Below are 15,953 nucleotides of genomic sequence, written 5' to 3'. Positions count from 1 at the left end.
ATCTCGTCCCAAGCTGTTTTAATTGGGTCTTCATTGTTGTGAAAACAATCTGGCTCATATTTAAGTAGTGATTGCCTATTTTGTTGTTTTTTGTTTAAGTAACTATTATCATTAAATATGACTTTCTTTTAGATGTATTTTTTATTTTATAAATGTTGTGAACATTATGCAACTTCAGGTTTATTTTATTCCTTCCCATTGTTCTGAGCAAAGTAATAGACGGGGAGTAGGGTCTCTGCAGGGATCTATTCGTCAGATCATAGTTTATAGAATGGAAAAGAATAAACATTGATATTACTCTGATTTTTTATTACATTAATTAAGTCAACCAGGTAGTAAGTGTCAAAAAGAAAAATCTAGTTGTAGTCTCTTAAATATTCTTCATAGATCACTTCACTAAAACCAAATATCTTGTAACTGGGGTCCTCTTGCCCCAGAGATTTTTAAGCATGCCCTCCTCAAAGACACCTGCATTCCATTAAAATATATATCTTAGGAGTGCCTGGGTGGCTCAGTGGTTAAGCGTCTACCTTTGGCTCAGGTCATGATCCTGGGGTCCTGGGATCGAGCCCTGTATCGGGTTCCCATCGGGCTCTCTGCTCAGCGAGAAGGTTGCTTCTCCCTCTCCCACTCCCCCTGCTTGTGTTCCCTCTCTCATTGTGTCTCTCTCTGTCAAATAAATAAATAAAATCTTTTTATTTAAATAAAGTATATATCTTAAATTTCCCAATGATCACTCAACTCAATCAACAATCCATCAAAAACTATTAAAACTATCGATTGATTCCCAGGCACTATTCTAAATGATTTACCAAGAGCCCATTATCTTATAAACAGGTGAGGTGCGATGATTCTGAGTTCCCTGTGAGTGTTCCTTATCAGCCCTCCGCAACAGGACAGTGATCACTGGGTACATTTCACAACCTGGTGGCAATGCCACTGGAACTTCTTAAAGCAACAAGATGTTCCAGAAAAGATGTGTTTGGACCAAGATAAGCCTAACATTTCTACGTCTTCTGTAGATAGCTGTGTTTGAACTAAGAAAGAGTGACATTCACTTTTGAATCTATACTTTCTTAGAGACTCAGAAAACTAATGTACAATTTTAAAAGTCAGTGGGACTTTTCTACTGAGAAAGTGGTCCATAAATCCTTGATTTAGAGTCATGGAGCTGACAGAGATCTTATAGATCACTCCAGCAAGTGCTTCCCATTTTCTGATGCTCAAACCCCTTTCACTGTACCCTGCTATCTTGAGGACTCCCTATGATCCTAGGTCCTTGGAATGTGATCTAGAACAGGAGAAGGACCTGGGTGGGCACAACCCCTTGGCCCAGTGACTCTTCGCCCCACAGAGACGAGAATAACAGAAAGAAGTTTAATACATTATTACTTAACTTTCTGATCTTTGCCAATCTGTTAGATGAACACTTAACCTCAGAAGTTTTAATTGACATTTCTATTATTATGGACAAAGTTCAACAAACATGACTTTATTTTAAAAGTAAATCATTCATAAGCCCAGGACTACTATTAGTTAATTTAGTCGGATTACCTGAGATAATGAGTAGAGGTGGTCATTTTTTTTTTGAATTGTCAAAAATGGTATACAATGATTTGATGTTTAACTTATTTCATTAAAAATTTACAATTGAACTTTTTTATCCAAAAATGTTTAAAGAATACAAAAAACAAAAACAAAACAAAACTACATTTAGGAGCACTAGATAGCACATAAAATGCTTAATGAAAAAAATGGTCACAAGTTCTGCTTTTTAATATATTACAACAGTACCTAAGCTGGGCAAAGACACAGTTCAGAGCAAATTTCTTCCATTCCCTTTCCTTTTTTAGAGTCAAAGACATAAATAAATGGAGATATATGTTGTGTCATGAATTGGAGAATTCCGTACTTTTAAGATTAAAAAATCATATTTCTACACTCCATACATTCAGTGAAATCTCAATAAAAATCCCAGCAGGAATTTTTTTTATTTTTTTATAAACATATAATGTATTATTAGCCCCAGGGGTACAGGACTGTGAATCGCCAGGTTTACACACTTCACAGCACTCACCATAGCACACACCCTCCCCAAGGTCCATCACCCCACCATCCTCTTCCGACCCCTCTTCCCCCCAGCTCCCTTCAGTTTGTTTTGTGAGATTAAGAGTCTCTTATGGTATGTCTCCCTCCTGATCCCATCTTGTTTCATTTATCCTTTCCCTACACCCCCACATTGCCTCTCAACTTCCTCATATCAGGGAGATCATATGATATTTGTCTTTCTCTGATTGACTTATTTCGCTAAGCATGATACCCTCTAGTTCCATCCACGTCGTCGCAAATGGCAAGATTTCATTTCTTTTGATGGCCCCAGCAGGAATTTTTTATGGAAAACAACAAATTGATTATAAAATTTATGAAGAAAAGCAAAAAATTTAGAATAGCCAAAAAAGAGGACAGATTTGGAGAACCAATACTACCTGATTTCAAGACTTACTATAATACTACAATAATTTAGACTGCGGTGTTGGTAAAAGGAACCATCACAGATTATTTGAAAATAACTAGATCCACATATATATTTCTTATATGAATATATATATGAATTATTATGTATTATTATACATTATGTATATTTTCCATATTAAATATATATTAATATATATTTATATTATATATATTACATATATTTCATTCATATTTCTTATAAGAAACACATATATTTCTCACTAAAGAATGGGATTGATCCCATTCTTTAGTAAGAAATTCAGCTAAATAATTATATTTTTATATTTTATCTCCTTTAAAAAACTTTTATATAACCTAATGGAAATCAGTAACAATAAGAATAAACACCACCTCTAGAGCAGCTATAATGTTTCAGACCCTTTATTAATATCTTTGTCAAACATCATGTTTAATCCCCTAAACAATCTGAAGATTATTATTCCTCTGTTCCAGAGTAGGAAAAAAGTTCAAAAAGATGAAGCTACCCACAAGACTGGGAACTCATCCAGGGTCAAGACTATGTCTGATGGATCTGGGTAACCCCAGAATCAAACACCAGGCCTGACAAGCACTCAGGAAGTGTTGAGCACATGAATAAGACTGACCCCAATCACACATTGAGTAAATTGTGCCACTGGAATTCAATTAGGCCTGTCATAGTACACCCCTATTTAAAGACATTTAATGCTGTTTAGAATAGACCCAAACTCCTTACCTTGAGCTACAAAAAAACCCTTGGCAATCTGACACCCTGCCTGCCACTAGAGCTTAGGACCTTGTCATTAATTGCTGCTTCTACCTATATTAACCCCCACATTCTTCCTCCATCTATACTTGGCTCCTTCCTTCTAGTCATTAGGATCTCGGTTTAAATGCTACCTCCTCAGGCTATCCCTGACCTGCCCCTCCCCCGACCAGCATAAAATAGCCACCTAGTGACTTCCTATTATTTATAGTCCTGTTTTAATTTTTCTAGATTGCACTTATCATGGTCCAACGTTTTATTTGCTTACTAATATACTTACCGTCTTTCTCCTCTGCTAAATATGCTATATGAACACTCAAGGTTTACACTTTTCCACTTACAACTTCTAGATTTAAAATAACAATGAAAAATACAGAAGTTTGATTATATAGTGTAGTATACTCCTAAACTGGGAAAGCAAGAACCTCATCTATCTTCTTCACCACAATTTCCAGAAAATGTAAGGACTCTGTCATATAGTGGGAACTCAGGTGAGAAACTGAATAAATAAATGATCAATGTTTCATTTCATGAGGTGTTCTTATAGTCCTGCTTACAGGCCCAAATTGAAGAAATAAATCGTGCCACAACCTGTTACTCCAGATCTCTCTGAAATATTTGAGTAATTCCCTGTGTTCTGATACTTCTGTTGTCCATATGGTGCTCCGCCTCCCCTGTCTGGCAGCAGCTCCTAGTAACTAAAGCAAGTCGTAGAAATTAATAGCTGCACCATTGATTCTGAGGCCACACCAGGGGTACCCCCAACAGGTGCCAAGTTTAAATATAGGCTGCAAGAAATGCTCTATTGCCGGTGAAAAGGGGGATCCCAGACAACTGTATGGCATTGGGATTCCACAGGACCAAGTGTCTCTTTAGGGACATTTCTGTTTGTATCAGCAGGCACAACCAAAACAGTTTCTCTTCCACAGACCATCAACTTTGCTTCTTTTATCATAGTAGTAGGTAAAAGAAATTTCTGGAAATTCATGTAAATTGTATAGAACTACTCTATCTTTCTACCCCAATTGGCTTGAAAATCCCCCAAATGTCTTATTCTAACCCTAAATCCCCATAGCTTATACATGACCACTCTGCTAATTTTCTAATTTCCTGGTCTTGCTAATAATAGCTCACAGACCAAAAAAAGTTCTTTCATCTGTTGCAAAGTTTCTACAAAAATAGCCCCAGCTTCTTTAAGAGCTGCTGTTGACAAAACCCACGCTGCCAGCTCTGCTTGGTTAAATGCTTATGGGACGTAAAATGAAGTTTGAAGATGTTTCTCCACCTAAACTGTGAATGTATTTTTTTTTCCAGTGTTTGCCCGTATCCACTATTATTTGATGGTAAGTGCTGTACTTTTCAATCTGATACTGACTTGAAAAGGGAATGCCCTTCACAACTCAACAAACTAGATGGTTTGGAGGAATGGCACGGAGGCAATCCATGCAGGAATCACACTGTCACCCACAAAATAACCAAGGAAATCGCTTCTTCAAGTTTCCTTTGTAACACATTAGTCTTATATAGTCTCAGAATTGAAGGTTGAGGAATAGCAATGCCACATGAACCTGGAAGTTTAAAAATGAACTTTGGGACGCCTGGGTGGTTCAGTCAGTTGGGCATCTGCCTTTGGCTCAGGTGGTCCTGGGATCGAGCCCCTCACTGGGCTTCCTGCTCAGCGGGAAGTCTGCTTCTCCCTCTGCCTGCTGCTCCCCCTGCTTGTGCGCACTCTGTTTCTCTCTCTGACAAATAAATAAATAAAATCTTTTTTAAAATAAAATAAAAAATAAAAATGAACTTTGTTATTTAGTAACTTAAGATAAGTGACCTACTATAAGATAAAATGAAAAAATGAGGATACAAAATTCTCTAAGTATTTTTCATTTAAAAAAAAATGTGGCCATCTCTAGGTATTTGAATAATGCATCATTTTTATTTTATTTTTTCTACTTTTTTGTAATTAAACGAATTCTACAGTGAATATGTACTAGTTTACAATTTTCAATGGTATTTTTATTTATTTTTATTTTTTTAAGATTGATTGATTGAATGATTTGACAGAGAGAGACACAATGAGAGAGGGAACACAAGTAGGGAGAGGGAGAAGCAGGCTTCCTGCTGAGCAGGGAGTCCATGAGGGATCTTGATCCCAGGACTCCCAGATCATGACCTCAGCTGAAGGCAGATGCTTAATGACTAAGCCACCCAGGTGCCCCTTCAATAGTATTTTTAAATGCTTTAAGTATTTCATTTCAGTGCTCACAAATTCTGTATAAGTATTAACATCATCATTGTATAAATAAAAAACTGCTCAGCCAGCAGAGGTCATTTGTTTCAAAGTTTGAATATTCCTTATTTATTGTATTATATTTGTCAACTTTCCAATTAATCCCCCTGCCAACTCCACAGTGACATGTCAGAGAAAGGAAGTGGGGTTATAGTAAAGGTTGAAGGAAGAAGAGAAACGGGGGAGTATATATGTGATACTCATGATTTGGACCAGTTTAGCGGAATCACTGATAAGGTCCCATCATAGTCTTTTTAAGATCAGCAGGGTGAGGCAGGAACAGTCCCAGGGATCAGAATGCTCCCAGCAGTTTGGTTTTGGTGATAAAAACTCCAGCCAGCCGCTCTAATGTTAAAGAAAAGCAAAAGGAACACACGTCACTGGCTGCTAGCTTACCGACAGCAACCTACTATGATTCATTATTTTGGCAAGCGAATTAGAGATAGTAATGTTTTATTTAGAAGTTCTGTACAACTTTAGCAATACGCGGAGGTCATGTTTCACAGAACTTCACCAGGGGGACATCACGTAGGTTTTGCAAATGTATCCAAACCAGTAATGAATGATTCCTTTGATTTAAGCATATAATAAAAAAATCATTTTTCCCTTTTTTTGTTGTTGTTAGGTTTTATCGAGGAGCTGTAGCTGGAAAAATAAGAGCCGTAGCATGTTTATTAAACTGATTCATCTATTTATATATCATATCCCACTAATTGCAAAACATTTCTAAATACAAATGTCAGTTCTTAAAGGAAATTATGAAATTCTTTACCACTATCCTCCACAAGGACTGGGGAAAATATGCAATAGCTACTGGCTTTGAGGAAAGACAGCCTTTTTAATTTTTTTTTTCTTTCTTCTTTCTCTTTCTCTCACTGAGAAAAATATAGCTATATTAGGAATACACAGTGACATCAAAGCTTTGGATCACCAGAAAATTCAGTAAGTATGTTACCTCGTTCTAATAAGGATATCCTGTAGCAGGTCTTCTATATAAGTGTGTGCGTGTGTGTGTGTGTGTGTGTGTGTGTATCTCTGTGTGTTTGTGGAGATCCTGTAATATCAGTTTCAAATGACTCTGACTTTTTTTTACATTGCTGACTATAAAGAAAATATAAATGCTAAAAAACCTATCAGACTTTTTAGGCAAAACTGCTAAATACCACAAATTTTTCTTCAATCAGGAATTATATCATGAAGTTCCACATAAATATTGTGATACTAATTCAAGTTACTTGATTTTATTATTTTATTATAATTTTATTATGATAAATATTTTATTAAGATAACTATATATAATTTCTTTTTCTTTTCCTAAAAACAATCCATGCTTATAAAAAATTCAAACAAGGTATAACGAAAGTAGAAAATCCCACCCTGCCAAATGATACTTGTCTTCGACAATTTATGCTCATTTTGAATAGCAAATCTCTCTGAGCCGACAAAGCCAAATTTAGTCAAAATGGCATTTAAACACTGCTTCTATTGATTCAGCAGGTCACCTGGAACACGTTGAGAACAGGTCACTTGTTGGTTACATGAAGCTATGAATTCTTCATCAATTCATTCATTCAACAAATAAATATATTAAGTATTTGAAATCTCTCCCCAAGCTGTCTACTTACTGCTGCAATTTCATCATTAGAGAGTCATCTGAGAGTAAGTAACTTTTTCCTAAAAAATAAGTTAATTTGTAACAGTAACATTTATTCAATAATTATGGTGCTAGGCTAAGCACTTTGCATATGGTATTTTATTTAATATTCACATTAACCCCATGGAGTAGGGACTATTTTTATTCCCATATTATAGCTGAGGAATCAAGGACCTACAGAGGCAAAAGTGACTTGCTCAAAACAAGGTCAATGAGCTATAAAACTGAAGGTCACTGAACTAGGATGAAAACGCCGGAGCCACTTCACTGCCATCTGAACTGCAGTTCCATATCCCTCCACAGTGTAAGCTCTCTGTGGGGAGACAATGTTCCCAATTATTAACATTGTAATACAAATGAGTTGACTAGAGGGGTGCACGCAGTACTGTTCCTCAGTGGAAGAGGGTGCAGCGGGACAGAGCAATATGATCAGCTGGAGAAAAATGATGATGGCATTGGACACCTTACCGGACAGGAGACTCCAAAGAGGAGGAAGGAAAAAGAAGCAAGAAATAATTCAAAGATTTAACCTATTTTACAATTACATCTGTGTAGGGGCAAGTTGAATAACTCAGTGGCTTCTGGGTAAAATTCTCCTCATCTAAAAATTATTCTTGTGAGTGGTATCGTATTCTTCCCCTACTTTATGCACAGTAGCAGATTACTGAGTGGTCAAGCCAATTATTAGTATGTTAATCAGAAAAACAAGGATAATCTCATCAACCACATTTCTTTCCTTAACTTTTCAAGTATTTTATAGTATTTTAAAATCAATAATTTTGGAATATATTTTTTTGTGGATACCAATTTTTTGTTCACAACTGTCTAGGCCAGATTATATAAGTTTCTGAAGAAAAACTAAAACAGACAATTGTGAAAAATATTTCTGTCATGTGAATTGTTTCAAAATCTAGATCAATGTTATCCAATGTAGTAGTCATAGGTGACTATCTAAATTAAAAGTAAATCAAATTGGAATTTCAATTCCATTGACACATTAGCCCCATTTCAAGTGGTCATTAGCCATACATGACTGGTGGTTACCGTATTGGAAGCCCAGATATAGAATATTTCCTTTATCATAGAAATTTCTATTGGGCAATGCCAGTCTAGACATAAAGCCACAATGTAAGAGAGCATTGTATTTATATAGTTAATTAACCTGATGAAAGGAGCAAAATAATAAAATGAGCCAGTTTAAGAATAAGAAAAGAGACTTGACAATCAAAATTTGTTGAAGAAAAGGAAAAAATGCTAAATAGTTGACAGCCATTAGGTAATATTATTAAAGTATAGTTTTAACATGTTATTAGTATGTACCATGTTATTAGTTGTTATACCTACTATGCTTACTGGAGTTGAAATCAGTAATATGAAAAGCAAAAAAGAAAACAAGACATTTCAAACTCTGGAAATCATTTCAGTGGGTTAAGGAGACAAAGACCAAGTTGATTGTTTAAAGTTGAGATCCAGGGGCTCCTGGGTGCTGCAATCAGTTAAGCATCTGCCTTTGGCTCAGGTCATGATCCCAGGGTCCTGAGATTGAGCCCCTGAGTTGGGCTCCCTGCTCAAAGGGGAGCCTTCTTCTCCCTCTCCCTCCAAGCCTCCCTGCTACTCGTGCTCGCTCTCTCTCTACCCCCCACAATAAATAAATATAATCTTAAAAAAAAAAAAAAGATGAGCTCTAAAGGCTAGAGTCAGGAAAGGAAAACTCCCTGAATGACAGTATGGAAAGAACTGGATAAATTAAAACAATCCCAATGATGTGATAATGAGAGAAATTAAAGAAGAAAATTGCTACAATTCATTATGAAAAATGAATACGATTACATTTGGCAAGTGGGCTCCCAGTACAATTTGCTGCTGGTTACTTGATTCGTCGGATATATTATGAATAATGCAAATACATTATGAAAAGAAAGTTGCAGAGTATAAAATTTGCCTTATTCACTTGCGCAGAACTATTACAAGGAAAGATCGGAGATGAAGAAAACACTGTTCCTGTCACCTAAGAACTTAAAATCTGGACACAGACTTGTAACCACAAAGGCTCTTATTTCCTGGGCACCTCCTTGGTCAGGCAGGAGGCTGTGTTCTTCACACCATGATTTGTCATCCTCACACTATCTCTACAGCCCAGAGGCTCCGAGACTCATTGACTCACCAGTGCATCGCGTTCTAGAGGCAGAAGTACAAAATCACGTTATTCAAGCCATCCCTGATGTCTTGTGGTGAGTTACTTCTGTTCTTACCTAGTTTTACCTAGTTTTATGAACGTGCATAGGTATCAGAAACAACAGCCAAGAGGAGCAAGAGTTATTATACCTATGACAGTTCATAAGTTGAAAGTGTGTCAGTAGAGGAACTCTATTAATAACCCATTTCATCAATCAGAATTCTAAGACTCAAAGGGTTTACTTGCCTAACGCCAAGCAATGAGCAAGTGGAAAAGCCCAGGGGGAAGCTCTAGGTTTGCATGGCTGCAAAACCCAATCCCATTCTATGAATTTTCCCTGGATCCTCTCACGAACAGTATCACAAGACAGAATGAAGCAAGGTGACCCCATCGTCTAATGGAAAGAGCAAGTTTCGACACCTGTTTTAAGCTGGGTTCCTCCAGAAATGGATCCCAGGAAAAAGAATGTTGAGTGTTAGTAGTGTAATTTGGAAAGTGATTCCAGGAAGCTCTGCCAGTGCAGTAGGGAAATGCAATGAGGAGCGAAGTAGTCCGCATAGCCCGCATTAAAGAGAAGATGATTTCTGTAACTGGGGCATAAACTCCAGTGGCCACCTCTGGGAAATGGTTGGAGACCTATTTTCAGAGGTTTATTTTACCCTAAAGAGGAAGCTGAAGCATTTATTCTTCAAACTCTCTCTTTTATTTGCTAAGGGTTACTCCCAGGGCCTTTAACTCTCAAATCCTTTCAGGACTGCCCCAGGCATGGGCCAAAAAAAAAAAAAAAAACTGGCTTCAGTTGAGGCGGAGAGTCTCAGATGCTGGAAGGCAGAAGCCTTTGACACAGAAGAGCTGGTAGAGATGAGAACAGAAAGTGCCAAGAGATTACGGGGTATGCCTGGGACATGGACTACATCTCTACAATCTCGGACAAAGATAAGCTTGACTTGTGACTCAGCTGCTACATGCTTCATGACTTTGGGCAAACAAGGATCCCATCAAAGATTACACATTTTATTTGGCTGCTGTTATAGCTGTTACGTCTCCCTCTACACATTTTGGCAAAAATCCATGGGAGATGATCTGTACCTCACATGGCACCACATCAGGAGGCTCACCACGTCCAAATGTTCAACCATTAGTTATGCTAATTTCATCGGTGGATAAGATGTTTATGGATAGATCTCTCTGGCACTCGGATTCTTTTTTTATCAAGAGGAATACAAATAGTCATATTGCTGGATTCCTATGAGAAGAAAATGACACAGTCGAAGCAGTTTGGGTGTGGATGCCCTGACTGTATTTGGAGTAAGGAATGTAATTCATCAATACGGTAAGTTACACTCACGAAAAGGATAATACACCTGGAATACGTACAGGGGGAGAAGAGAAGGAACTACAGATGAATGTGTACTTGACAGCTTCCCAGAAAGACAGAATTTTAAGTCGAGTTTTACAAGCAGATGGAGAAGCACATTCAGGTGTGAGTACAAAGGAGAGCAAATGGAAACTACATAGTACAAAGAGGAGTGTGGATTGGGAAAGACAGGAAAGCCAAGGTGGGGAAACTGTGACGAGGAGAGACTGGGGGAGGATTTAGGTATCACGGTAAGACTTTGGATTTTGTGGTGTAGACAATCAGAAGCCATTGAAGGTGAGATTTTAAGAATCACTTGGCTTGTGTTTCAAGAATATAATGATGCCAGAGATCTTTTATTTGCCCTTCAGGGTCCCTTCTCACTTTCCTCTACCTATTTCTCTGCCCCAGGAAGCCCCGATGTTTGGACCACATCAACAGGTTTTCCTGATTTCTCACTTCTATGTGGTTTGATCCGTGAGGACTCCCAACAGTATCAGAGAGGAGAGCACAGTAAGTGTACTTGCCCCGTCTTCCCTCTTCGGGTTAACTTCACGATGGCTCTGCCTCTCCACCCAAAACAAGGGTTCCTCTGAGAATGTGTTCTCCACAAGACCCTCTCGTTCTTGATTACGGGAAAGAGTCCCTCCCTCTTGAGCCTAGACCTAAAGAAATCCTCCTCCTGCTAGTGGCTTAGGGAAAGCCAAAACCAAAGCTTGGGTCTTGCCCATACCTCACCATACCTTTGTGCGTAGACCCCTTTATTAAGTTCTCCTTGAATTCTCTCATTTGAGTTATCATATGTTTCCTGCTACATATATTAATAGAACCAAAAATTACTCCGGGAAACAGACCCTCAAAATAAGTCTAGGATTGATTTGCTTAACCATCCGAGGATCTTAGAAGAATGCAGTTTGGATAATCTTACCAAGAGAGAACTTCTGTCTAGCCACAGTACTGGCAGAGAGAAAGGAGAACTGATAATACAACACATGGCAGAAGAAGGAAGCTCTGGTTACCCATCTATGCTGCGTCCAGGTCCAGATGTAAGGACCGTATCAACTCCTGTTTGTGTTCCTTTTTATTTCTTTTGCCTTTTCTCCCCTGCTGCCTCATATATAAAGAAACCCAGAAGTTACTAGTGGTTTAGTTCTGGACACAAGTAGACTGAATTGACAGCACCCCATGATGATTCAGTAGCAGATGAGATTTCTTGTGTTCCCTATGAACACAAGGAGACAAAACCTTTTCCCACAAATAGAAAAGGATGCTAAGGGGTCAAAGGACTGATGGTACAAGATGTTCTATTTACCACTGCAGACCCAAGAGGCTGTTCCCAATGGGTTACACCTTGTGCCTCCTTTGCCTTCTAGGCTGCAGTTTGGTTCTTGCATGATCCTCACAGGAGATTTGACAAAAGGATGAGAGTGAGGGTGGGGAGGGCATGTATTCTTCTGCTCCCATTCTGGGAGTTGTCTCTGGCTAGTTGCCTCTCATGACCAAAGGACACAGTTCCTACCATGGAGAGTGCTAGAGATTGAATTGCGTCCCCACTCCCCAAATTTATATGTTGAAGCTCCTACTGTATCTGGAGTAAGGAAGTAATTGAGGTTAAATGATGTCATAAGGGTAGAGTCCTGATCGATAGGATTCGTGTTCTTATAAGAAGAGATGTCAGAGAACCTGTTCTCTCGTGAGCGCTCACTCTCCATCTCTGTCTTGCCTCTCCATGTCAGAACACAGTAAGAAGGAAGCCATCTGCAAGCGAGGAAGAGAGATTTTACCAGAAACAAAATTGGCTGACACGTTTATCTCAAGACTTCCCAGCCTCTGGAACTGTGAGAAAAATAAGTTTCTCTTTTTTAAATCACCCAGTCTATAGTATTTTGTTCTGGCAGCTGAAGCTGACTAAGACAGTAGGTGTCTCTATAGGACACTCTTTTCAGGCTTTTGTAACAATTCCCTGACTTGTCACTTCAGACTTGCGGACAATTAACAGCCCCACAACTCCTCTTCATTTCCCTCATGGGCACACATTTTTATCAACAGTCTCTCTGTTTAGTCCTTCTTTTTTATCCTATTTTTAAGCATGTCATCTTTTTCCCGTAGGGCCTCAACTGACTCAATAACTCTAGATTTCATGTGAGAGATGAAATGAATAATGTAGGAAATTAAAGGCAGGGGGACTGGTTCAGATCCTTTCTCTTCTAATAAGTATTTCCTGAGCACCTGCCTCAGGCACCATTCTACAACAGGCTAGGAGAGAGACAAAGTCCCTGTTTCCCGAAGTTTCCATTTCAGTATGGGAGATAAATAATAAATAAGTAAACAAATAAATGAGGCAATTTCAGGCTGTAACCTGAGCCCTTCCAGAAGTACACAGTGTGATGAGACGGGAATAAAACGGTTGAGCATGCTTTAGATAGGTTGATCCAAAAGGCCTTGGAGAAGATGACAAAAAAAGAGATTAAGAAGCTAAAATCAATAATACTTAATAAATGTTTACATATGAGTTATGTAAATAATTTCATATTTGTGCATTCAAATTATGAATAATTATTCAAATGAATTCAGAGTTATGAGTTATGATAAATGACTACATATGAAAAATAAAGAAGAAAATGTCACTTAAGATAATCCCAAGATTTCTATCTGAGTAACTAGGAGGAAACAGCACCACCTTCATCCCTAACAGATGTGAAATGGGCTTGTGTTCTCTGGCAGGGCTCGGCAAACTACAAATTCATCCCACCCCTCCTGTTGTAAACGAAACATTGTTGGAACCCAGGCGCACTGTCATTTATTTGTGGTCGGGTTGCTTTCCGATTTCAACAGTAGAGCTGTATAGTTTCAGCAGAGACTGTATGGCCTGCAAAGGTCAAAATACTATCTGACACTGTCTATGGGAAGTTTACTGCCCTCTCCTCCGTGCCATGTTGCCACATGATATAAGGAGCTGAGAGGTGGTCCACTTCCTCCAAGAATCTTCTGGTAGCTACAGGGACCCTTCCCATCGTTGAATGAATGGGAGGAAAAATCACACTCCAGCTTCATCAGTACAACATGAGAGTGGGTAATCCTACTTTTTCAGTCTTTGAATAAACTTGTCCAGGAACTCTGCTAGAAATGCCCAGTCTGTGATGAAGAAACAAACGGAAAAGAAAGCTCCACCCCCTCGCCCGGGGCAGAACTCTGAGTGAATTTCTGCCCGACCCAGCAACCTCTAGTTCTCGGCAGGCTGCTGTTTCTCACGTTCCCACCCCTCCTTTCTCTGTTGTACTGTTGGTTCTGGCTGATAGTAACGCCTAATCCACCCAACAACATCTAGAGCAGAGCAAATGACTGGGATCCGAGAATCCTCTCTGGCCTCCTGCCATGCAGCCTCTGAAGAAGGCTCTACCCACTGTCTACAAGACTTGATGGAAGCTTCAGCTTCCAGAGGAGCAAATATTATCCTAACATGGGCCAAAGTTGCAGGCAAGTCTGTTGATACACTATGTCATCTATAAAGTAACCTGTTGCAAAGCTGAATTAACACTAGCCCCAAGGATGTTTGAAATCATATGAAGTATTTTATTTCAAAATAAAACTGTGTCCACAAGATTATCTCTGTTCCTATTTTAAGATTTGAATCTAATAAACAGCAAAGGCTGCTCTACCATCATCTGCTTCCCCCCGCCTTGTTACCACTTCTTTGTATGTATTTTTTTGTGTTACTATTTTTGGCCTTGCTTTTAGCCTCAGGATTGAGCCTGAGAGCAAGCAAATAGAACTCAAGAAAGATGGATGGTGGTTTAAATTTATTCTGCCAGGGTAAAGACCCAAACAAGCTTCTCCTGTCCAAAGAGCACTCAAAGCTGGTTAACTAATTGCCGATTGTGAGTGACCATAAACACGTGATAGATTTGCGGGATTCGAATCATAATGTTCATAGTGTAAACTCTCCCATGGCTGATAGTAAATTCATAAGTTTTAGAGCAAAATAGCTGTAGAGAGTATCAGATAAAAGCACATATAATCTGAGTATTAAATGAACTTGAGCAGGGCGCTCGGGTAGCTCAGTCAGTGAAGCCCCTGATTCTTGCTTTTGACACCAGTCATGATCTTGAGGTGCTGAGATCAAGCGCTGCTTCGAGCTCCATGATGGCTGTGGAGCCTGCTTAAGGTCATCTCTCTCAGGGCGCCTGGGTGGCTCAGTCATTAAGCGTCTGCCTTTGGCTCAGGTCGTGATCCCAGGGTCCTGGGATCAAGCCCTGCAGCGGGCTCCCTGCTCAGCAGGAAGCCTGTTTCTCCCTCTCCCACTCCCCCTGCTTGTGTTCCTTCTCTCACTGTCTCTCTCTCCCTCTCTCTCTCTCTCTCCTCCCTCCATCATTTAAATGAATAAATAAAATCTTAAAAAAAAAAAAGATCGTCTCTCTCCCTCTGCCCCTCCCTTCTCTCTAAAAAAATAAATAAATAAAAGTAATAAATGAACTTGAGTGGTGGCCCTACTCTTTGTCCCCACTGGACAAGTCTAGTATAGTTTCTTATTCGAAAGTGCAGGGATTGCATTGATTCCACAGAGTAACTTCCAGTAGTAAAAGTCTATGAATTTCATTCTGGTCTAGTTTAATCCCTTATTTTATAGATGTAGAAATTAGCACGCACAAAGATAAACTCTAAGCATGTTAGTCGTATAGCTGAGTTTGGAATCAAAGTCTTTGATAGTTTATTTTAAATTAAGTGTGTGTAGGCACCGGTATGTGTGTAGGTGTTCTGAAAAGTTCAAGATCATAGGAATATAATACATCTGGCACCGGGCTTACCTATGTATGAATTTCTGCATCTTTCTGTTCTTAGAACAGAAGGGACCATAGAGATTGTGCAGGGACACACTACTCATTGTATAAGCAAGAACTTTTAAGACACCCCACTGGACTACCAGAGCAGGGGGCACATCTCAGACCCTAGAATATCCAAAGGCCTGGGAGGTATTTGCACTTTTTTTTTTATTTTTTTTTTCAATGTTCCAAGATTCATTGTTTATGCACCACACCCAGTGCTCCATGCAATACGTGCCTTCCATAATACTCACTACCAGGCTCACCCAACCCCCCACCTCCTCCCCTCCAAAACCCTCAGTGTTTCTCAGAGTCCACAGTCTCTCATGGTTTGTCTCCCCCTCTGATTTCCAACTCCCTTCTCCTCTCCTTCTCCCAATATCTTCCGTGTCATTCCTTA

At 39.0% G+C, this 15,953-nt stretch overlaps 2 long non-coding RNA genes across 3 annotated transcripts in view; one reads left to right on the top strand and one right to left on the bottom strand.

Moving 5' to 3' along the window:
* Window positions 1–5,250: 5,250 nt before the first annotated feature.
* Window positions 5,251–15,953, bottom strand: part of LOC309850266 — a 67,251-nt gene continuing 56,548 nt past the window's right edge. Inside the window, exon 3 of the long non-coding RNA XR_014304156.1 lies at window positions 5,251–5,891. This is a non-coding gene — a long non-coding RNA (uncharacterized lncRNA). The remainder of the gene's footprint in view (window positions 5,892–15,953) is intronic.
* Window positions 5,934–14,334, top strand: LOC309850268. 2 transcript variants are annotated; one of them, XR_014304158.1, is made up of 4 exons: window positions 5,934–6,488; window positions 7,044–7,205; window positions 11,145–11,246; window positions 12,470–14,334. It is a non-coding gene; the product is annotated as an uncharacterized lncRNA (long non-coding RNA). The 2 variants fall into 2 exon arrangements; XR_014304159.1 differs by having other exon boundaries at window positions 7,041–7,205.

The sequence above is a fragment of the Mustela nivalis genome (assembly GCF_964662115.1).
Source record: "Mustela nivalis genome assembly, chromosome: 16".
Taxonomy (NCBI): Eukaryota; Metazoa; Chordata; class Mammalia; order Carnivora; family Mustelidae; genus Mustela; species Mustela nivalis.
Note: the sequence above shows the minus strand (reverse complement) of the source record. Positions and strands in the feature narration are given on the sequence as shown.